Raw genomic sequence first — 23,023 nt, 5'->3', positions numbered from 1 at the left:
GGGGCAGAGTGATTCTCTCTCAGGATCGGATATGCAAACTACAGTCTCAGGTACGACGACTTTTGTCTCAACACCGTCCGCGAGTCTGCGATTACCTGACAGTTCTCGGATCTATGGCCTCAACGCTGGCATTAGTCCCTTGGGCGTTCGCTCACCTACGGCCACTGCAGTCTTCATTGTTGTCCCGCTGGAAACCGATCTCAGAGGAATATTATCTTCCACTGCCTCTCGAGAATCAGGTGCGCTCCAGCCTGGGCTGGTGGCTGGATTCCAAACATCTCTCCTGTGGAGTATCTCTTCTTCTTCCCAACTGGACAGTGGTGACCACGGATGCCAGTCTTTCCGGTTGGGGTGCAGTTTGCCAAGAGAAATCAGTTCAGGGTCTATGGTCAGAAGATCAGACCCGGTGGTCTATCAACCGCCTAGAGTTCAGGGCGGTCCGTCTGGCATTGCAAGCTTTTCTTCCCCTTGTACGAGGAAAGGCAATCCGAGTATTGTCGGACAACGCGACCACCGTGGCTTACATCAATCGCCAGGGAGGGACGAAAAGTCCTCAAGTAGCGGAGGAAGCATGTTCCTTGATGGCCTGGGCAGAGCGGCATCTCAGCGATCTCGCTGCGTCTCACATAGCAGGAGCCGACAATGTCCAGGCGGACTTCCTCAGCCGACACCACCTGGATCCCGGAGAGTGGGAGCTAGCGGAAGAAGCGTTTCTTCTCATTTGCAAGACTTGGGGAACGCCCCACATGGATCTCATGGCCACGTGGAACAACGCAAAGGCTCCGAGATTTTTCAGTCGACGCCGAGAAAGAGGAGCAGAAGGGGTCGACGCGTTAGCACTTTCCTGGCCGACGGAGGTGCTACTGTATGTGTTCCCACCATGGCCCATGATCGGCAAGATACTGCGGCGCATAGAATTGCACCCGTCCAACGTGATCATGGTGGCGCCAGAGTGGCCGCGCCGTCCGTGGTTTGCGGACCTGGTCCAGTTGTCGGTGGCGGCACCCCTTCGTCTACAGGGGTTTCCGGGGCTCCTTCGTCAGGGTCCCGTCTGTTTGGAGGATGCGGATCACTACTGTCTCGCGGCATGGCTTTTGAGAGGTATCGGTTGAAGCAAAAAGGTTACTCTGATGCGGTAGTTGCTACGTTACTGAGATCCAGAAAACAATCCACGTCTCTGGCTTATGTTCGAGTCTGGGTCGTCTTTGAGGAGTGGTGCGTGGAGCGGGGTCTTAGTCCCACTTCCGCTGCTATTCCCGATATTTTGGCTTTTCTCCAGGCTGGGCTGGCCAAAGGCTTAGCGTGCAGTTCCCTACGGGTCCAAGTCGCGGCGCTTGGTTGTTTGCGTGGTAAGATTCGGGGAGTCTCCCTGGCTCTCCACCCGGATATCTCCCGTTTCCTTCGGGGAGCGAAACACCTCCGTCCTCCTTTGCGGCTCCCTTGTCCTTCTTGGAACCTCAACTGGGTGCTCTCGTCCTTATGCTCAGCTCCTTTTGAGCCTCTGAAGCATTCTACGATCAAAGATCTCACGTTAAAGACTGTATTCCTGGTAGCTATTGCTTCGGCTCGCCGGGTTTCTGAGTTGCAAGCTCTATCCTGCAGAGAGCCCTTCTTGCGCTTTTCTGATTCAGGGGTTTCCTTGCGGACCGTTCCCTCTTTCTTACCTAAGGTCGTATCGGCTTTTCATTTGAATCAATCGATTGAACTTCCCGCTTTCGCGGTTGGTGATTCTTCCGACCCGAAGTTGAGGGATTTGAGAAAACTAGATGTGCGGAGGTCTCTTCTTCGCTATCTGGAGGTCACAAATTCTTTTCGTTTAACGGATCATCTGTTTGTGTTGACGTCGGGTCCGAAGAAAGGTTCTGCGGCGTCCCGCTCAACGATCGCCCGTTGGCTCAAGGAGGCCATTGGTTCCGCGTACATTCTCCGCGGTAAAACACCGCCAGTGGGTCTTCGAGCTCATTCGACGAGATCTCATGCGGCGTCCTGGGCGGAATCTTCTCAGGTGTCGTCTCAAGAGATTTGCAGGGCGGCTACCTGGAAATCGTTGCATACCTTCATTAAACATTACCGATTGGATGTTCAAGCTACTGATGCTGGGGGATTTGGAGAGAGGGTACTCCGAGCGGGACTCTCTGCTTCCCACCCTCGATAACTTAGCTCTGGTACATCCCAGGTGTCCTGGACTGATCCTGGTACGTACAGGGAAAGGAAAATTATGTTTCTTACCTGATAATTTTCGTTCCTGTAGTACCAAGGATCAGTCCAGGATCCCGCCCGCAGTGTGGCGCTATAGTAATGGAGAGTCCGCTCATTGTTGTTTTTTAATACGCTGACCCCTTATTTTGTTCGCTCTCCCGGTTGGAGAGTCTGTTCATTCCTGTAGGGGTGTTGGAGTTATTTTACTTAGTAAGTTTCTTTGGTTAGCTATGTTGGCTTTTGAATTTTTCTACTTTGACATTACGTATGACTGAGGGGCTGTGACTGGCACAGGGGCTTATATATGGCTCCGCCCACAAGTTTTAATCTGTCTCCATCTACTGGTGCGGAGTCACAACCCAGGTGTCCTGGACTGATCCTTGGTACTACAGGAACGAAAATTATCAGGTAAGAAACATAATTTTCCTTTAGGAAACTGGGAGAGGAAGTAATATATATACAGTTATATGGTTTTGTACAGGTGATTCTCACAGGACAAGCAGGATGGTAGTCCTCACATATGGGTGACATCATCAGGATGGAGCCCAATCACAGAAAACTTCTATCAAAGTTTCCAGAACTTTGACTGGCCCCTACTGGGCATGCCCAGCATGGCACTAACCCTGCAGCCAGCAGGGGTCCCCCTTCAGTCTTCTTTTTTCCGCGCAGCAGTAGCCTCGCGGTTTAGGAGCTCTGAAGAGATTCCTGACAGGAATTTTCCTCACGGAGTTAATTAAAATTAAATTGCCCCACAGGGGTCCCCCCTCTAACTTTTCTCAGGCCGCGGTACTCCGGTAAGTTTTTCACCATTTTTCGTCGATTACCGTCTAGTTTCACCCTCGCGGCCTACTGGCCGTCGACCGTACCGCGGCTCGATTTTTCTATGGCCATGACGTTGGGGTTTCGTCGGTGCCCGGACTGTACTCGCACCATGTCTATCACAGACCCTCATGGAGTCTGTGTAATGTGTTTAGGCCGTGAGCATGATGTCCTGACTTGCACCAAATGTGCCCTCATGACACCAAAAGGTCACAAAGCCAGAATGGAGAAGATGGGACTCCTTTTCCGTACTCACACCCCGACACCGTCCATCGCATCGACGTCATCGGAACCGGCACCGTCAAAGTCGCACCAGCATCGACAACCATCCGGTGACCACCCGCCATCGACGTCTTCACGGCCATCGACTCCCGTTTCTCCCCCTCAAGATCGAGGGGATCGTAGGGAGAAACATCGCCATCGGCATCGTAAGACTCAGACCATCGAGGGAGCAAAATCATCGACCGAGCCACCATCGAAGAAGCCCCGTCCAGGAACGGCACAGTCCATTCCTGCGACCGGGTCACCGAGGCCACCCTCACCCGATCGGGGTTTGGGAGTCGCGATTCCGCCTGTAAAGGTGGTCCCTCCGACTGTGCCTCAGCCTCCCTCTTCCGTCACGGAGCCGGGGCTAATTGCCCCAGGTCTCCGGGAAGAACTGGACCGGCTGGTCCAGGAGGCCATCGACAAGGCGATGCAACGACTCCAGGTTCCTCCGGTACTGACACCGGCACCGAGAGTGGAACCGGTCACCGACCCGATTCCAGCAGCGCTGGCACTGCTGCTATCCCGGATGGAGGCGCTCATGACCACCCTTCCGCCGGTGATTCCCGATGGCTCCGGTGCGCTCCCCGATGACAGCTTCATCGGGAGGAGAAACACCGTTCTGCATTCCTCCTTCGGGGGTATTGCCTCAGCCATCGATGCCATGTCATCCCTTGCCACCGATTCATTCATCGGGGGCGATACACACATCGGCACCATCGATGCCTTCGATGCCGGCACCGATACCCCCCAGGCCGTCCACGGTGCCCTCGGTGATTCCTTCGATTTTCTCGGAGCCTCAGCCGGGCCCTTCGGGTATCCAACCCCCTTCTCGTCCTACAGGTCAGCCTACTGATCCTTATGACACCTGGGGTGATGATACTTCCACAGACACCGATGACTTACCTTCACCTCCCTCTCCTACTGAAAGTAGAAAGCGTTCTCCTCCAGAGGACCTTTCTTTCATTAATTTTGTGAAGGAAATGTCGGAATTGGTCCCTTTTCAGCTTCAGACGGAGCAAGATGATAGGCACCAGATGATGGAGCTTCTCCAGTTCCTGGATGCCCCTAAAGTGATCACTTCTATTCCCATTTATCAAGTTCTTCTTGACCTCCTCAAAAAGAACTGAGAAAACCCTGGATCCATTGCCCCAGTACACAGAAAGGCTGACACTACCTATCTAGTATAGTCAGCCCCTGGCTTTCAAAAATCTCAGCTCGACCACCACTCAGTTGTGGTAGAATCAGCTCAAAAGAAAGCAAAAAGGACGAAGTCTCACTCCTCTACCCCTCCTGTTAAGGAACACAAGTTCCTAGACAATATCAGTCGACGAGTGTTCCAAGGAGCCATGCTCATCTCCAGAATTGTTTCTTACCAGCTGTACATGACCCAATACAACAGGGTCATTTTCAAGCAAATGAAAATACAGGACTTCTCTGAAACCCTGCCTGACCAATTCCAAGAACAGCTTCAAATCCTTTCAACAAGGGCTTTGAGGCAGGAAAGCATGAGATAAGAACAGCTTACGATATATTCGACACCTCCACTAGAATGTCTGCAACTGCCATTTCGGCAAGACGCTGGGCCTGGCTCAAGTCTTCTGACCTTCGCCCAGAAGTAAAAGACAGGCTTTCTGACCTGCCCTGTATAGGAGATAATCTGTTCGGTGAACAGATTCAGCAAATAGTGGCTGAGTTAAAGGACCTAAGGTAATACAATAGTCCTTAACTTAATGGATAACAATATAGCACCAAAAGGGCACCAATACATAATAGTATACCATATTATACTGGATCAAATTTCTCAAGCATGTATTCAATTATCTTCACAAATTTATGAATGAATGGTGTGTTTGTATTTTAATTCATGGGATATTTATTGTTGGTATTTATCTAGGAAATTGAGGGTAATTTGGGTATCCACACGTTGTTAAAATATAAAATATATGTTTCAAAAAGATCTTTTTAAAAAACTATGTGTAATTTGAATGTGTGATATGTCAATCCTTTGATAATTATATATAAAATAAAATTATATATGTAAAAAAATTTTCATAAATTTGTGAAGATAATTGAATACATGCTTGAGAAATTTGATCCAGTATAATATGGTATACTATATGTATTGGTGTCCTTTTGGTGCTATATTGAGTTAAAGGTCCATCATGAGACCCTCAAACAGCTCTCATTGATACCTACTGACTTCCCCCCTAGACAGCCCTTCAAGAAGGACTCTAAGAAGTCATTCTTCCGCCCAAGGAAGTACTATCCTCCACCAGCAAGGTCCCGAATTACGAGGCCCTATCAAAAATCTCAGCCTTGCCAGCCCCGGAAACAAAAGCCACAAGCAGCTCCCCAGCCGGGGCCTGCTGCAGGTTTTTGACTTTCCCTTGTAGAGCAGCAGCCTGATTCCTCTGCCAAGCATACCAGTGGGAGGTCGATTGTGCCACTTTCACGGCATGTGGCAATCAATCACAACCGACCAATGGGTGCTAGCAATCATTGCTCAGGGTTACCACCTAAACTTTCTCGCTCTTCCACCGGACTCACCACCTCTACAAGCGTGGAGAGTAACCGACCACTCTGTCCTTCTGGAGCAGGAGGTTTCCCTTCTTCTCCAGTTAAGAGCAATAGAACCCGTCCCTCTTTCGCAACAAGGCCTAGGATTCTAGTCCCGGTACTTTTTGATCCCCAAAAAATCCGGGGGCCTTCATCCAATTCTGGACCTACGTGCCCTCAACAAGTACCTCCAGCGGGAAAAGTTCAAGATGGTAACCTTGGGCTCGCTTCTACCTCTTCTACAAAGAAGAGACTGGCTCTGCTCTCTGGACCTCCAGGACGCATACACCCACATTGCGATATCTCCAGCTCATCACAAGTAGCTCAGGTTTTTAGTAGGCCCAAAGCACTATCAATACCGAGTGCTTCCATTCGGCCTAGCATCAGCACCATGAGTCTTTACCAAATGTCTCGTAGTTGTCGCAGCCTTTCTCAGGAAAGAAGGTGTTCACGTCTACTCCTATCTAGACGACTGGTTAATCAGGGCCCCAAACCAGCAAGCCGCTCAATCGTCCCTGGATTTGACCCTACACACTCTAATTTCTCTAGGATTTTTCATCAATTACAAGAAATCCTATTTAGTCCCATCTCAAACCTTGTCGTTCATTGGGGCAGACTTGGACACCTTGCAGGCAAAAGCCTTTCTACCTCAACAACGAATGCAAACCCTCGTGTCCCTCGCTCACCAGTTGCAGTCTCAGCATACAGCAACAGTTCGGCAATTCCTTGTCCTTCTCGGACACATGGCGTCCTCAGTCCATCTCACACCAATGGCCCGCCTGGCCATGAGGCTCATGCATTGGACTCTGAAGTCACAATAGATTCAAGTGACTCAGCCTCTGTCAACCATTGTCCACATCACCGACGCACTCCGTCTGTCTCTCGCCTGGTGGAAAGATCAGAACAATCTCCTCCAGGGACTGCCTTTTCACCTACCAGATCCTCAACTCATTCTCACCACCGACGCTTCCAACCTCGGGTGGGGAGCTCATGTGAACGATCTACAGACACAGGGGTCTTGGTCTCCAGAGGAAGCCAAACACCAGATAAATTTCCTGGAGCTTCGAGCAATGCGATATGCTCTCAGAGCTTTTCAGGAACGCCTGTCAAATCACGTCATCCTGATTCAGACGGACAACCAGGCAGGGAGGCACAGGCTCCTTCCTTCTGTGTCAGGAAGCTGCGCAGATTTGGGCGGAAGCGCTCTCCCACTCGATGTACCTCAGGGCCACCTATTTGCCGGGAGTGCACAATGTTTTGGCAGACAATCTGAGTCGTGCATTCCAACCGCACGAGTGGTCTCTCAACCCCTCGGTAGCGACCTCTCTCTTCCAGCAATGGGGATATCCCCAAATAGACCTCTTTGCGTCCCCTCAGAACCACAAAGTGGACAATTACTGCTCCCTCAATCGGAGCGAGCGCTCTCAGCCCAGAGATGCATTCTCCCTCTTGTGGGCAGCTGGTCTGCTTTATGCATTCCCTCCACTTCCTCTTCTCTCAAAGACTCTCGTGAAGCTCCGTCAGGACAAGGGAACTATGATCCTCATAGCACCTCACTGGCCACGCCAAGTGTGGTTTCCCATACTCCAGGATCTCTCCATCCGCAGGCACATTCCCTTGGGAACGGACCCGCTTCTGATCACTCAGAACGACGGATGTCTACGCCATCCCAATCTTCAGGCCTTGTCCATGACGGCATGGATGTTGAAAGGTTAATCCTTTAACCACTTAACCTTTCAGATTCAGTTTCTTGTGTCCTGATTGCTTCGCGGAAGCCTTCCACAAGAAAGTCTTATTCCTATAAATGGAAAAGGTATACATCATGGTGTTCTTCGCAATCCCTTGATCCCTTTTCCTGTCCAATCCAAAGGTTTTTGGACTATTTCTGGCATTTATCGGAATCAGGTCTAAAGACCTCTTCCATCAGAATGCATGTCAGTGCAGTAGCCACCTTCCATAAAGGTGTCGAGGATGTCCCTATATCGGTACAACCCCTCGTAACACGTTTTCTGAAAGGCTTGCTCCATATCAAGCCACCTTTACGTCCTCCAGCCCCTTCTTGGGACCTTAATCTGGTTCTCGGGCAGCTCATGAAACCACCATTCGAACCTCTTCACTCCTGTGACCTAAAATATCTCACATGGAAAGTGATTTTCCTTTTGGCTATCACTTAAGCTCGCAGGGTTAGTGAGTTACAGGCCCTAGTTACCTATCCGCCTTACACTAAACTCCTGCAGGACCGGGTGGTACTCTGCACTCAACCTATGTTTTTGCCTAAGGTAGTTTCGCAGTTTTACATTAATCAATCCACTACAACCCAGGAGAGCAGGCTCTGCATACCCTTGACTGTAAACGGGCTCTAGCGTTCGCAGCCCACTATTGCTTAGACAAAGCCGGAAGACAAGATGCCATCTTCGGCCAATCTGTCCTGCGTAACCTATTTCCAACATGACGTACCAACACCCTTCCGCCTGCCCGGTGGGGTTTAGGATGCCCTCTACCAAATTCCACCCCAGTTGTTGTGCCTGTTGCACGCCGTTGGGAACATTTGATGCATGTTCGGACATCCTCAGCTTGGTACTCACCCATATGTAAGGACTACCATCCTGCTTGTCCTGTGAGAAAGCAAGTGTTGCTTACCTGTAACAGGTGTTCTCACAAAACCCGCCCGCCGCCCCGTGGTGTTGGGTTCGTAACATTTTGTTGTTTTATTTTTTCGGCACTGCCTGTAGCTATCAAATAAGATTGAAGGGGGACCCCTGCTGGCTGCAGGGTTAGTGCCATGCTGAGCATGCCCAGTAGGGGCCAGTCAAAGTTCTGGAAACTTTGACAGAAGTTTTCCGTGATTGGGCTCCATCCTGATGATGTCACCTATATGTGAGGACTAACATCCTGCTGTCCTGTGAGAACACCTGTTACAGGTAAGCAACACTTGCTTTATGCTGGAATATAGCCAGCACAACAAGCTGGGAGAAAGATGGAGACTAGACTCACTAGTATAGACTACATTCTATCTAGAAGCCTTTGAAGACCCACCCTTTCCACACAATGTTGAGTGACATGGCTTGGTAGGGGGGAGGGAGGGTCCTTGTGAGGATGACCTGCTATCAGTCTTCCAACTTCCATGATTGCCACAATTTGTATAAACAAATAAGGTACATAGTACCACCATCTGACACATTCCATTCTGTTGCATGCAATGTTTTAAATGGGAGAAGCAGAGCTACAAATACCACATTGCATTGGGATGTAAGTTCAAAAGCCAAGACTGGCTAAAATCTTGTTCAATTGCAGCTCTGCAGGAAAAGGAACAGGCGGCAGGATTTGCATGATTGAAAGCTTGCTCTTGATGCTGCTCTACCATTTTTTTTTAATAACAGATATGAAATTTTGATATTTTTATCATGGTAATATAGTCAGTTTTAGACAGCCTGGTGTTCCATGGCTAGCTCATGGTCTGGGTGGCTGGTTCTTGTATGGGAGTAGGGAAGTGCTGACATCTTGTGGTGAGTTGGGTTAATTACAGCTTTAGTATATAATGCAGTTTAGTAGCTTGATGTTGTACATATATCCTTTCTTCAGATGTGACATCTGATACAGTGATGATTAAATCCTGTATCTTTACAGAAAGTCTTTGCAGAATGTGGAAATGATTTTGTCTTAGAGTTGTCCGCTTTGACTGAGAAGCTGCTTCTGGAGTTAGATGAGAACCTCTGTGTAGATGATATTGAAAAACATAGTAAGTCAATCACTTTCTTTCACTTACTCCCTGCTTCCTACAGCCAGTGTCAATCACCTGCTCACAGTTACATCCCATTTCTACAGGTAGTATAAGTTACCTGTTTGCACTTACTACCCACTACCTACTACCAGTATCAGTTGTGTGTGCACACTTACTCTCCACTTCCTATAGCCAGTATCAATCACCTGCTCACACTTCCTGCTTCCCACATCCAGTGTCAGGAATCTGCGCATACGCTTCCCTCTTCCTACAGCTAATGTCAGTCATCTTCTCACATCCCACTTCCTTCAGCCATTGTTAGTTGCCTGCGTACACTTGTTCCCTGCTTCCTATAAGGCAGAGTCAGTGGTCTGTGCACACGTGCTGCTTGCTTCCTATAGGCAGTGTCAATCACCTGTGCAAACTTGCTCCCCACTTCCTAAAGCTAGTATCAGTTGCCCTCTTCAAACAATTAAATAAAGTATGGATTGCTGGAAAATAAGAGTAAAAATGCAAAATCCACATGTTCATACTTGCATGCATGTTCCTAAGATACTAGACTTGCTGAGCATGCTGACCAACCTACCTAAAGTAAAATTATTATGATTAATAAACTTTTTCTGTATTATGTTCCAGCCACAGAAATTTCAAAGGAAAAGTTATCCACCTTATTTCACCACAAGCAAGCTGGGCCTTCCTTAGACATTAAATTAAAGCCAATAACTGAGCGTGGGAGCAGGTAATTCTTCAGCATGATTTGCTGTGGTGCCAAGGAACTCCATATTATCGTATCTGAATAACAAATGTAGCACCTTATAAACCATGCATGAATAAGAGAAATACTGTGCAAATGGTTAATGAAAGTTCTCTGATCAAACACACTTATATGACTAGTGATGACTGTAAGGAGTTGCTATAGTGATAGATTACCTAATATTAATAGATAATCTGCAATATGAATTCTTTGGTTTAAGGGAGCAAAAACTTACACCTTTCTTGTAGTTAATAATGAGATTTTATTTTAGCAGCCTAAGCATACACAGTTTTTCGGTAGATATAATTGGTTTCAAGTTTCTGTTAGAAATATGATAAAATCTCTGACCCAGAGCCAACTTGCACTTAATAAACGCAATGCCAGTTAAGTAACCCAGCCAAAGTAGGAATCAAGCCAGTGATCTCATCCTTCACACAATGGAGTCTCTCTCCATCTGTAGAGTCTGGAATCCCCTCTCAGGACAGAGGGCAGCTAAAACGTTCTACATCCGGCAGGCAACAAAAAGTTAACGTCATGGTCTCAGGGAAGCCCAGAATTCTCACAAAAATCATTGCCAGCAGTGCAGGCAGAAACAGGGTGAAACTTGTAAGAGTTTTAGGCAGGCGGAAACCATAAGTACTCCGCAGTTTTGGAGAAGAATTGGGCTAAGCTTGGAACCCAGTCTCTGATGCCAAATTCACAGGCATAGAGTTCACGTGACTTAGACTCATGGAATAGAAAAAAGTTCCACAATTAGTACAGAAGTTCCTTCTCCTCCCTCGAAATTGTAAAACCCAGAGCCTTTTCTCTCTTCGGTCTTCATGCATATTCAGATGCATAAACTCCCAACTTGGGACTTGATTGGATGTTACCACCATCTATAGACATGTAATTGGTGGGTCCTGACCTGACATCAACTTCACTGGTATGTATGTACATATTCTTCCTCAAACTCTGGTATGTTCTGGAGATGTTTCTCATAAAATGCATGCTTCATTGCTAGATAAAAGTTTATCAGGGCCTTGGGTTCAGCAAATCCTGTGTCATCTCTACCAACAAATTACAAGGTACAGGCAAATGTCTGATAGGAAGAACAATAGCAATTTCTTCTCACTGTCTTGTTTCTCATGGTCATTAAAACAGCAGGGACCAATATATGACTGAAGATTCCATCTTTGTCTTGCTACTTAAGCCTACAGGCTTTTAATTCAGTTTGTTTTGCTCAGGCCTTCAAGGTTAAGTTCATCTGTGCAGTACTTTTAGGATGACTGGCTTATCCCTACATGACACAATCTTATCAGTGTTTGATCACCGTACATTTTACTCTCTGATTTTATATATTGTAATTTCACATTCTTCCCAGGACAAGGATGGTAGTCCTCACATATGGGTGACATCATCAGATGGAGCCCTGTCACGAAACACTTTTGTTAAAGTTTCTAGAACTTTTTCTGGCACACTGAGCATGCCCAGCATGCCACTAACCCTGCAGCCACCAGGGGTCCCCCCCTTCAGTCTCTTTTTTTCTGCGCAGCAGTTGCCTTGCGGTTTAGGCGCTCTGTGAGAAATTTCTTACAATTTTCCTCACAGAACTATTTGAAGTTTATCTTCTTAAAAAATCCCTCATTGGGGTCCCCCATCATACTCCATTCCCTCCGGAGTGTTTTTTCGGTAAGTGTTTTTTCCGGTACTTGCGGTCGGTTCCGGGCGGCTTACCACTTTGGTGCCCAATGGTCACCGACCGCGCGCCCGCCAAATTTTAACATGGCGACCAGGTTTAGGAAAAGGTCCGAGTGTCCGAGGACCATGTCCATAACAGACCTGCATGAAGTCTGTGTTTTGTGCTTAGGCCCCTCGCACAGCGTTCGTCGATGCCCTAGTTGTGCGCAAATGACCCCCAAAGGCCGTCGTGCTCACCTGCACAAAATGGAGCAGTTGTTTGCTTCAAAACATACTGCTCCAATGACGCCAGTTCAAGCACCATCGACCGTGGAAGGTCCATCAACCTCGTAGATGATTCGCCAGGAGCACTCGACTCCATTGAGGACATCGGTGTCATCGTCCTCGGTGCCGGGGAAAGACCGGACCGAGCACCGAGGGAAACATCGACACCGGCACCGAAGGGCATTCCCAACCTGTGCCGGTACCGATAACACAGCAGCATCGATTTCTATCGCGCCACCTGCGAAGAGGGTCCAGGGAGAGGAGCCTCCATACTCCTCTGGACCCAGGACCCCTATGCGTTCCCCGCCAATACCGGTGCCGGGCACCGAGCCTCCACAGGCCCCATGGAGGCTCTGGTGACATCTAGCCTGCCTCCTACCCTGATCGCCGTACCACCCATGCTGGTTTCCCGGGAGGAATTGGACTGCATGGTCCAAGAGGCAGTGCTGAAAGCCTTATGAGGCTTCCATTTGCCGTCAGTGCCAACCCCCATACCGACCCCAGAACTGGCTTCCTCGATGATGGCACCGCTCCTCGAGCGCCTCAGTACGCTCATTGGTGCCTTATCGACTCCTCTGCCACCGGACACGCTGGCATCGAGTCATCCATCGAGGCCTCTGCAGGTCCCAATTCCAGTACCGGGTTCCTCAGAGGAGGAAGGATTGATTCCCAGCCTCGTCCTTCCACGGGAACCGTCCATGCCGGAGCCCATACCAGGGCTATTGGGGCTACCAGTAACCTAGCGCACCTCACCTGCACTGATGCCCTCGATCCCGGCACCAATCTCATCGATACCTGCCGATCCCATTGATGCCGGCGCCATTGATGCTGGCGCCGATTCCATCGATGCCTTCCTGCCCTCTCGGCTTTGGCATGATTCCTCCATTGGGAGCTCTCCGGGAGAAGAAGAAAGTCCCTATAATCCATGGGACAATGCATCCTCAGATGATTCATCATGGACATCCGAGAACTCTCAGAGTCTTCACCGCCGAAGGAAAGGCGAAGATCTCCTCCAGAAGACCTCTCCTTTGCTGGTTTTGTCAAAGAGATGTCTGAGACTATACATTTTACACTGGTCACGGAGGAAGATGCTCGCCATAAAATGTTGGAGGTATTACAATTTGTAGATGCTCCAAAAGAAATAATGGCAATACCGGTACATGAAGTTCTTTTGGACCTCATGCACCGCCTGTGGGAATATTCAGGTATAGTACCCCTAGTCAATAAAAAGACAGATGCTACCTACCTGGTTCAACAAGCCCCAGGTTTTCAGAAAAGCCAGCTGCCCCACCACTCTGTAGTTGTGGAATCAGCTCATAAAAAGGCTAAACGGTCATGTCCACATTCCTCTGCTCCTCCCAGTAAGGAACAGAAAGCATTGGATGCGTGGGGGACGAAGAACTTTCCAAGGGTCCATGTTGATATCGCGAATTGCAGCATATCAACTATACATGACCCAATATAATAGAAATCTCTGGAAACAGTCCAGGAGATTGCAGAGACATTACCACAGCAACAACAAGAAGCCTTGTCCTCCATCCTACAAAAAGGAATGGAAGCAGGCAAACATGAAGTCAGAGCTCACTACGATTCTTTTGAAACAGCATCCAGAGTCTCGGCAGCAGGCAGCAGTGCTAGACAATGGGCCTGGATTAAGGCCTCAGACCTATGCCAGGAAGTGCAGGACAAACTGGCAGATCTACCCTGTACCGGAGACAACCTATTCAGGGATAAGATCCAGGACACAGTGGCCAGTTAAAGGACCATCATGAGACCCTGCGCCAGTTATCAACTGTCTGCCCAGATGTTCCCTCCGTAGACCACAGGGCGACACTTAGGGAACCCAAGAAACAATTCTACAGGCCACGCAGATATTACCCTCCTGCCTCCCGTGCATGACCGACTCGGGTACCTCAGAGGGGACATGCATGCCAAACTAGAACATCTAGACCACAGCCAGCTCCACATGCTGGCCCCGTGTCTGGATTTTGATTCTTTTCCAGAGAGCAGCAGCCATATTCCAATCGGGGGCCTGCCTGTGCCACTTTGCAACAAATTGGCATCCAGTCACCACGGACCAGTGGGTACTGTCCATCGTAACCCACGGTTGCCATCTAAATTTTTCAAAAACACCCTTGGCCTTCCCACCCATTCCATTCTGGAGCTGGGAGACCACACAAGGAAACTCGAGTCAGAGCTCTCAACCTTTCTGTTGATCAGAGCCGTGGAACCAGTTCCATCGAATCAGCAGGGAAAAGGGTTCTACTCCAGATATTTCCTAATTCCAAAAAAGACCGGTGGCCTCCAGCCTATTCTGGACCTCTATGCCTTGAATACATTTCTTCGCAAGGAACAGTTCAGGATGGTATCCCTGGGCACCATGCTTCCTCTACTTCAACAAGGGGATTGGCTTTGCTCTCTGGACCTGCAAGACGCATACGCCCATATTGCGATATCACCGCCTCATCGCAAATATCTGCGATTTGTGATGGGCCGCAGTTACTATCAATACAAAGTACTACCATTTGGCCTAGCCTCGGCGCCTTGAGTCTTTACGAAGTGCCTGGTAGTCGTGGCTGCGCAGTTACACAGCAGAAACATACAAATTTTTCCATACCTGGACGACTGGCTCATAAAAAGCTAGTCAAAACAAGGAGCCCTCAACTCTCTCGGTCTCACCATAAGGCTTCTAAACTCATTGGGATTTCTAATAAACTACCCCAAATCCCATTTGACACCGTCGCATCTTCTCTCCTTTATAGGAGCAGACCTAGACACAACACTGTCCAGAGCATTCTTAACCAAAGACCGTGCGATTACACTGGCCAACCTTGCCAGCTTTATCCGCCATCGAAAAAGAGCCTCAGCTAGCCAGCTACTCAGGTTGCTCGGCCACATGGCATCAACAGTCCATGTCACCCCTATGGCACATCTGGCCATGAACATGACTCACTGGACTCTGAAATCCCAGTGGCGACAAGCTACTCAGCCGCTGTCGTCCCTGGTACACATAACCAGCCATCTTCGTCTGTCCCTTGCCTTGTGGACACACAAAGCCAACATACACGTGGGTCTTCCTTTCCAGCAACCGGCTCCTCAGGTGACCTTAACTACAGACGCCTCCAACCTAGGTTGGGGAGCCCACGTCCAAGGCCTTCAAACTCAAGGGACTTGGACAACAGCCGAAGCAACCCATCAAATCAACTTTCTGGAGCTTTGAGCATTGCGGTACACCCTTTATGCATTTCAGGATTGCCGCTCCAACAAAGTTGTCCTGATTCAAGCAGACAACCAAGTTGCAATGTGGTACCTGAACAAACAGGGGAGCACTGGCTCTTATGTGCTTTGCCAGGAGGCAGTGCAGATTTGGGCCCTGTCGCATTCCATTCTTCTGCGAGCCACTTATCTAGCGGGCACACAGAATGCACTGGCAGACCGCCTCAGCCGACGTTTCCAGCCCCACGAATGGTCTCTGGATCCCTCGGTTGCGAGCAGAATCTTCCGCCGGTAGGGTCATCCGACCATCGACCTCTTTGCGCCCAGTCAGAACCACAAAGTGGAAAGCTTCTGCTCCCTGCACAGGGACTGGCATGCACCAGCCAGAGATGTCTTCGGCCGTCCCTGGAACAAAGGCCTACTTTATGCGTATCCTCCGATTCTGCTAATAAGCAAGACTCTCATGAAGCTACAACAGGACCGGGGGCTTAATGATTCTCATTGCCCCGTATTGGCAGTGCCAAATTTGGTTTCCCCTACTTCACGACCTTTCTGTCCAGGACCCCATTCGCCTGGGCACGTCACCCAACCTCATAACACAGAATCACGCAAGTTACGCCTCCCGAACCTCCAGGCCCTCTCTCTGATGGCCTGGATGTAGAAAGGCTGATACTACAACCACTCAAGTGATGTATCTCAAGTCCTAGTAGCTTCACGGAAGCCTTCCACGCGGAAATCTTACCGCTCTAAATGGAAGAGATTTACCTTGTGGTGCACACAGAAGGGCTTGGATCCCTTTTCTTGCCCCACATCGAGTCTGTTAGATTATCTCTGGCACCTCTTGGAATCTGGTCTCCAGACATCATCTATCCAAGTGCACCTTAGTGCCATCTCTGCTTACCATCAAGGAATAGGAGATGCCCCGATAACAGCTCAGCCGCTGGTGTGTCGCTTCATGAGAGGCTTAGTACAGCTTAAGCCTCCGCTACGACCTTAATGTGGTACTTGCACGGTTCATGCACACTCCTTTTGAGCCCTTGCACTCCTGCGAACTCAGATACCTTACATGGAAAGTTCTTTTCCTAGTAGCCATCACGTCTGCTCGCAGAGTGAGTGAGTTAACAGGCCCTTGTGACCTACTCACCCATATGTGAGGACTACCATCCTGCTTGTCCTGGGAGAAAGCAGAGTTGCTTACTTGTAACAGGTGTTCTCCCAGGACAGCAGGATGTTAGTCCTCACGAAACCTGCCCGCCACCCACGGAGTTGGGTTCGCTTACATTTTATTATTTTATTTTCGCTCGTACTTTTGTTATAACGAGACTGAAGGGGGACCCCTGGTGGCTGCAGAGTTAGTGGCATGCTGGGCATGCTCAGTGTGCCAGTCAAAGTTCTAGAAACTTTGACAAAAGTTTTCCGTGACAGGGCTCCATCTGATGATGTCACCCATATGTGAGGATTAACATCCTGCTGGCCTGGAAGAACACCTGTTATTTATTTATTTATTTATTTGATTTTATATACCGGCAACCGTTTGCACATCGTGCCGGTTTACAGATAACTTACAACCAAAAGATATATAGGCGAAAGCCTTTACAAGGAACAGTGTGTAACATAAACGCAAAAAAAACAAAGCAAATAAAGCGAATAACTATATAGCTTAGGGAGGGGGGTGGGGGTGGTCGAGACAGAGGAGGGGGTAAGGGGGGGGTGATTACAGGTACATAAGGAAAAAAAAAATATGTACATGGGGTTAGGGGGCAATAGATATGTACAGGTTGTGTGAGTACGTAGTAATTAGTACTTGAGGTGAGGGGAAGTGTGCGAATGTGCTAGGGGTGTGATTGTGCTGTGAGGCGTATGTTATGTGCTGGAGGTTAGGTGAGGGGTTTGTTACAAGTAAGCAACTCTGCTTTCTATATTGAAGACTTATCACCCTGAATTTGCTGAAACTTGTTTGATCTTGGAAGCTAAGCAGATTTGGGCCTGGCTGGTTCTTGAATGGGTGCTTTGTGCTGCAGAAGGAAACTGCAAACTTCTGCAGTACTCTGCCAAAAATGTCACGGTTACATGGTGGGCTGTCATCACCAAAGTCTGTGAAACCAGATAAGGTACTTAACTCCAGCACTGAAGAGTGATATGCTGTTAAGTTCTAGTTATGAGTGAAGAAGATGCTTACTTCATGCAGTCCAGAGCACATTGAATTTGTACAGATATCAGTGAGTCCAGAGAAACTGAGTTTTCCTCTCATCATTCTACTGGAAGCCAACCATGTCAGCTATATATGTGACATAACAAATCTGTATATTCTATTGTACAGTAATGGCAAAGTCTGAGTAGAAAATGTCCAGGTGATGTGCAGTACCAAGTTGTGTTCTGTGCTATGCAGGATGTTGTTTCAATGTAAACACATATGATAGAGTTGTGTCCCCTTCATCCTGTTAGTCTTCAGTCAGTTCCCCATGCAAATGCAAATAAAGCCCAGTACCAGCTGATCTGAGGCCTTGAAAATGAGTTTAGAACAATGAATGTTATAGTTTAGACATTACATTTAATAGCTACAGTGTTTCTCAGTTTTTCTTCTCAAATTAGATCCTATACTGTGGCTTTTATAAAATAATTATGTTTTGGAACTGGGTAATATGCAGATGAGGTTGAATGGGGCTCAGCTTGGGTTTCTGTCCATGTACTGCAAAAGTAAATGCATTTACAGATCAATATTTACATGCTATCAGCAACTCTATGTTGTAACCAATTAATTTCATAATTATTATTCCTGAACATACCCAGATCAGTCCAGAGAAGTGGGTTGTGTATCCCTACCAGCAGATGGAGTCAGAGAACAAAGCTTTAGGCACTGCTATATATACAAGAGTGTCACCTGCAGTCCCTCAGTATTTCTCTGACTCCAGCAGATGGCAGAGATGCAGTCCTGAAGTTTTTTATTTGATTTTTTCAGTAGTTAGTTAGAATTTTTTTCTTTTACTTGCTGTCGCTTCCTGAGGTGTTAGGCACCTTCATGGGCCATCCCTCAGTAGAAGCCGAGCGTCTGGGGGATTGGATATCCCTGTCAGGGTCTCGCCCGCCCCGGGTCAGTGTGTGAGGCTAGGGTCTCCTGGTTACCCGACACTGCTACAGCTGCTCCCTTGATCCCTGCTAGAGCATCCTCTGTTTTGCCTCAGTAAAGTTTATAAAAAAAAGAGCAAAGTTTCTCTGTTTGAGCGTCTGGCAGGATGCAGTCGGCTCTGAGGTAAGGAGTCGGTGCAGAGGGATCGGACCCTCAGAGACCGTGTGGGGAAGCTGTCAGCTTCTTGTTCCATCAGTTCCCGGAGCTCTGGGCTGCCGTGGAAGGGAAGGGGTGAGTTTCTTTTTTAGGCCAGCTGGTTTTGCTACTTCGCGGCGACGTTTTCAGTCGGGGACAGGCTGTGTTTCTTTTGGCTGGCCATGGCTCGGCTGCGCGCAGGTTTTTTTTATCTGTTTTTAGGAACGGTTTATTTTCGCCTTCCTGACTGAATTTTTCCCGCATCGCGGCTGCGAGGAGTGGTGCGGCAATCACGGCCTTCTCCCCCTTAGATCCACAAGGCGGTGCGCTTTCATAGATGAGGCTGCGCTCAAAATTGTCGGCCTGCCGCATGTGTGGCACACGCGGTCAGGCTCTGGATGCGGCCTTTTTATGCCCCAATTGTGCTCAGGAGGTAAGAGAATTGTCGGGACCGGAAGGCCCCCCCTCGGGGATGGCCCAGGTGCCCCGGACCTAGAATCACGGGAGGAGGATCCCCTCCCGTTTTAGCTCCTGTAGGGGAGGACCCCACAGGGGGAACGGGCGCTGCACCTCCAGTGATTTCCCCGGAAGCGGAGGGGGCCCCGGAGGGGTTTTCCCTGGAATTTGTCCTCCTCATGCACAAAGCCTTCTTGGCTCGCAAACGCTTGGCGGTGAAGAGACCCAGAATCCCAGGAGACGTCGGTCATCCTCCTGGGAAATTAAATAGGGCCGCAGATCTTGGGCAGCGCCCTATGGATCCGGTTCGACCGAGAGAAGGGCGCTCAGGGCCCTCAAGGCCCACTACCGGGATCAGGATCAACTCCGCCTGCGGGAGCAGATGCAGGGACAGACCCGGATCAGGCAGATGTGGATACATACGATACAGATGACCCTGATACACCGCCTGTGGAGGGAGACAATCCCAGTGTGGTTCGCTTATTTAAAAGGGAGGAACTGCGTCCCCTTATTCCTCAGGTCCTGGAGGTCCTGGGCTTTAAGGTGTCTCAGGAGGAGTCTGACAATGAGGGGGTTAATCCCGTCCTTGATGGCATAAGGGGTCCTATTACTTCCTTTCCTCTACCGAAGAAAGTACGCAAACTGGTGACCCAGGAGTGGGAGGCTCCTGATGCCAGACTGAAAGTGGGCAGAGCGATGACTAAACCATATCCCCTGTCGACAGATGTTTTAGACCTGTTGAAGATCCCTATGGTGGATGCTGCGGTTTCGGCTGTCACTAAGAAGACTACTATCCCGGTCACTGGGGTGGCCGCCCTGAAAGAAATGCAGGATCGGAAGCTGGAAATCCAGTTGAAGTGGGCATTTGAGGTCACAGCTCTGAATCTTTGAGCAGCAATCTGCGCCAGCCTGATGCAGAGAGCATGTCTATGTTGGGTTCAGGAGGCGACTGCCAGTGCCAGAACAGGTGGCAGCAGGGCGTTACAAGTCCGCCCAGTTGGAAGCGGGTGTCGCATAAGTGGCAGATGCTCTGTATGATCTGGTGAGGACCTCGGCGAGAGGTACGGTCTCCATGGTGTCGGCGCGGCGCCTCCTCTGGTTGAGGAATTGGGCGGCGGATTTGTCCTCTAAATCCCAGTGGTGCAACCTGCCTTATAAGGGCAAGCTCCTTTTTGGAGAGGACCTGGATCAGCTGGTGAAACTGCTGGCGGAATCCAAGGGCAATCGGTTGCCAGAAAACAGGAGATCATCCAAGAAGGCCTTTCCCCCTTGAGCTCATTTTTGGGACACCCGTCGATACAGGACTAGCAGATGCACCGCACCAACCACTTCTAAACCGGCTACAGGGCGCCAGCATTCCTTTTGCGGGGGTCACCGACCCGGTAGGGACTCGGGGCATATGGGTGCAGGAAGCACCAAAGCCATGAGCACCCATTCCGTCGTTGAAGCTGTCGGAGGCAGATTATCCAACTTTTACACGGAATGGGCAAGAATTACCTCAGACCGTTGGGTCGTAGAGGTGATCAGAGATGGATACACCTTGGAATTCTCACATCCAGTCCGGGAGGTATTAGTGGAATCCCAAGTGGCCTCACACAGCAAGCGTGAGGCGGTCCGGGGGACCCTGCAATGACTTCTTGACCTCAGGGCTATTGTCCCGATTCCGGAGACACAGAAGGGAAGGGGCATTACTCGATTTACTTTGTGGTACCCAAAAAGGAGGGCACGTTTCGTCCCATCCTCGATCTGCAGAAAATGAACCGTTGCCTTCGAATTCCTTGTTTTCGGATGGAAACATTGAGGATGGTGATGGCGGCGGTTCGGACAGGGGAGTTTTTAGCGTCCCTGGACCTCATGGAAGCGTATCTTCATATCCCTATCCGGTTAAGTCACCAGAGGTTTCTGCATTTCAAGGTGTTGGGACAACACTTCCAATTTCGAGCCCTCCCTTTTGGCCTCACAACGGCTCCTTGAACGTTCACAAAAGTAATGGTAATGATGGCAGCATTCCTTCGGAAGGAGGGGATATTGGTCCACCCGTATCTGGACGACTGGTTGATTCGCGCAAAGTCTCGGGAGGACTGCGAGAGGTCGGTGCGCATGGTGATGTTCACATTGCAGTCACTGGGCTGGGTGATCAATGTCCAGAAGAGTCACTTGGAACCCACCCAGGTGTTGGGTTATCTGGGAGCCCAATTCGATACCATACAAGGAAACATGTTTCTGTCGGCAGACCAAATAATGAAGTTGCAAGACCAGATCCACTCGCTTGTTCGGAGGACCACTCCCACAGTATGGCATTATCTTCAAGTCCTGGGCTCCATGGCCTCCACCCTGGACTTGGTCCCATGGGCGTTTGCTCATTTATGTCCATTACAACAGGCACTTTTGTCTCGGTGGAGCCTGGTGTCGGAGTAGTTTCACCTGCCAATGCCACTCCTTCAGGAATCCAGAGTCAGTCTATCGTGGTGGCTCTCACGTGACAATCTGGAACGGGGGAGTGAATTTGGACCCTCCGAATTGGCTGATAATCTCCACCGATGCCAGTCTTTCCGATTGGGGAGCGGTATGTGCACAAAGGTCCGCTCAGGGTCTATAGTCACGTCTATAGTCAGCCTTTTAAAGCCTTTCTATCCTGGATTCAGGGCAGAATGGTATGAGTCTTCTCCGACAATGCGACGATGGTGGCGTACATCAATCGGCAAGGCGGGACACAAAGTTCCGCTGTGGCGCTAGAAACACGACTTCTGTTTGCCTGAGGGGAATGTCATCTCGGGGGCATTGCCACCTTGCATGTTGCAGGGGTAGAAAAAGTTCAAGCGGACTTTCTCAGCAGACAGCAACTCAATCCAGGAGAATGGGAACTGTCCGCCGACGTATGGAACCGCATTTGCGCTAGATGGGGAGTACCTCAGTTGGACCTAATGGCAACGCACGCGAATGCGAAGACAAAGTCTGAGTAGAAAACGTCCAGGTGATATGCAGCATCATGCAGTGTTCTATGCCAGATGATGTGCAGTACCACATTGTGTTCTGTGCTATGGAGGATGTTGTTTTAATGTAAACACATATAATGACAGAGTTGTGTCCCCTTCATCCTTTTAGTCTTCAGTCAATTCCCCATGCAAATGCAAATAAAGCCCAGTACTAGCTGATCTGAGGCCTTGAAAATGAGTTTAGAAAAATGAATGTTATAGTTTAGACATTACATTTAATAGCTGCTGGGGTAGATTTTATAAATTTATGCGCGTGCGTACTTTTGTTCGTGCACCAGGCGCGAACAAAAGTACACTGGATTTTATAAGATACGTGCGTAGCCACGCGTATCTTATAAAATCTGGGGTCAACTCGCGCAAGGGGGTGCACATTTGTGGAACCTGTGCACACTGAGCCCAGCGCGCGCTGCCTGTTCCCTCCGAGGCCGCTCCGAAATCAGAGCGGCCTCGGAGGGAACTTTCCTTCCGCCTCTCCTCATCTTCCCCTCCCTTCCCCTACCTAACCCACCCCCCCGGCCCTATCTAAAAAACCCCCTACCTTTGTTGGCAGATTTACGCCTGCCGAAAGCAGGTGTAAATCTGCGCGCGCCAGCAGGCTGCTGGCGCGCCATCACCCGACCCGGGGGCTGGTCCAGAGGCCTCGACCACACCCCCGGGCCTGCGCCACGCCCCCGGTCCCATCCCGAACCGCCCCCTGACCCCCGGACACGCCCCCTCTCGCCCCTTTTACGAAGCCCCGGGACTTACGCGCGTCCCGGGGCTATGCGCGCGCCGGCGGCCTATGCAAAATAGGTGCGCCGGCGCGCGAGTGCCCTGCGCTCGTAAATCCAGCC

The 23,023-nt window shown here is 49.6% G+C and overlaps 1 protein-coding gene across 3 annotated transcripts in view; it reads left to right on the top strand.

The window, feature by feature from the left end:
- The window catches only part of CCDC180 (coiled-coil domain containing 180), a 597,826-nt gene that overhangs the window by 529,986 nt on the left and 44,817 nt on the right, over positions 1 to 23,023 (top strand). For all 3 annotated transcript variants that reach the window (XM_029611950.1, XM_029611952.1, XM_029611951.1), the window contains 2 exons: positions 9,469 to 9,580; positions 10,199 to 10,301. The gene's annotated coding sequence lies outside the window, so the exon portion shown is untranslated. The remainder of the gene's footprint in view (positions 1 to 9,468; positions 9,581 to 10,198; positions 10,302 to 23,023) is intronic.

The sequence above is a fragment of the Rhinatrema bivittatum genome, chromosome 8 (genome assembly GCF_901001135.1).
Source record: "Rhinatrema bivittatum chromosome 8, aRhiBiv1.1, whole genome shotgun sequence".
Lineage (NCBI taxonomy): Eukaryota > Metazoa > Chordata > Amphibia > Gymnophiona > Rhinatrematidae > Rhinatrema > Rhinatrema bivittatum.
Note: the sequence above shows the minus strand (reverse complement) of the source record. Positions and strands in the feature narration are given on the sequence as shown.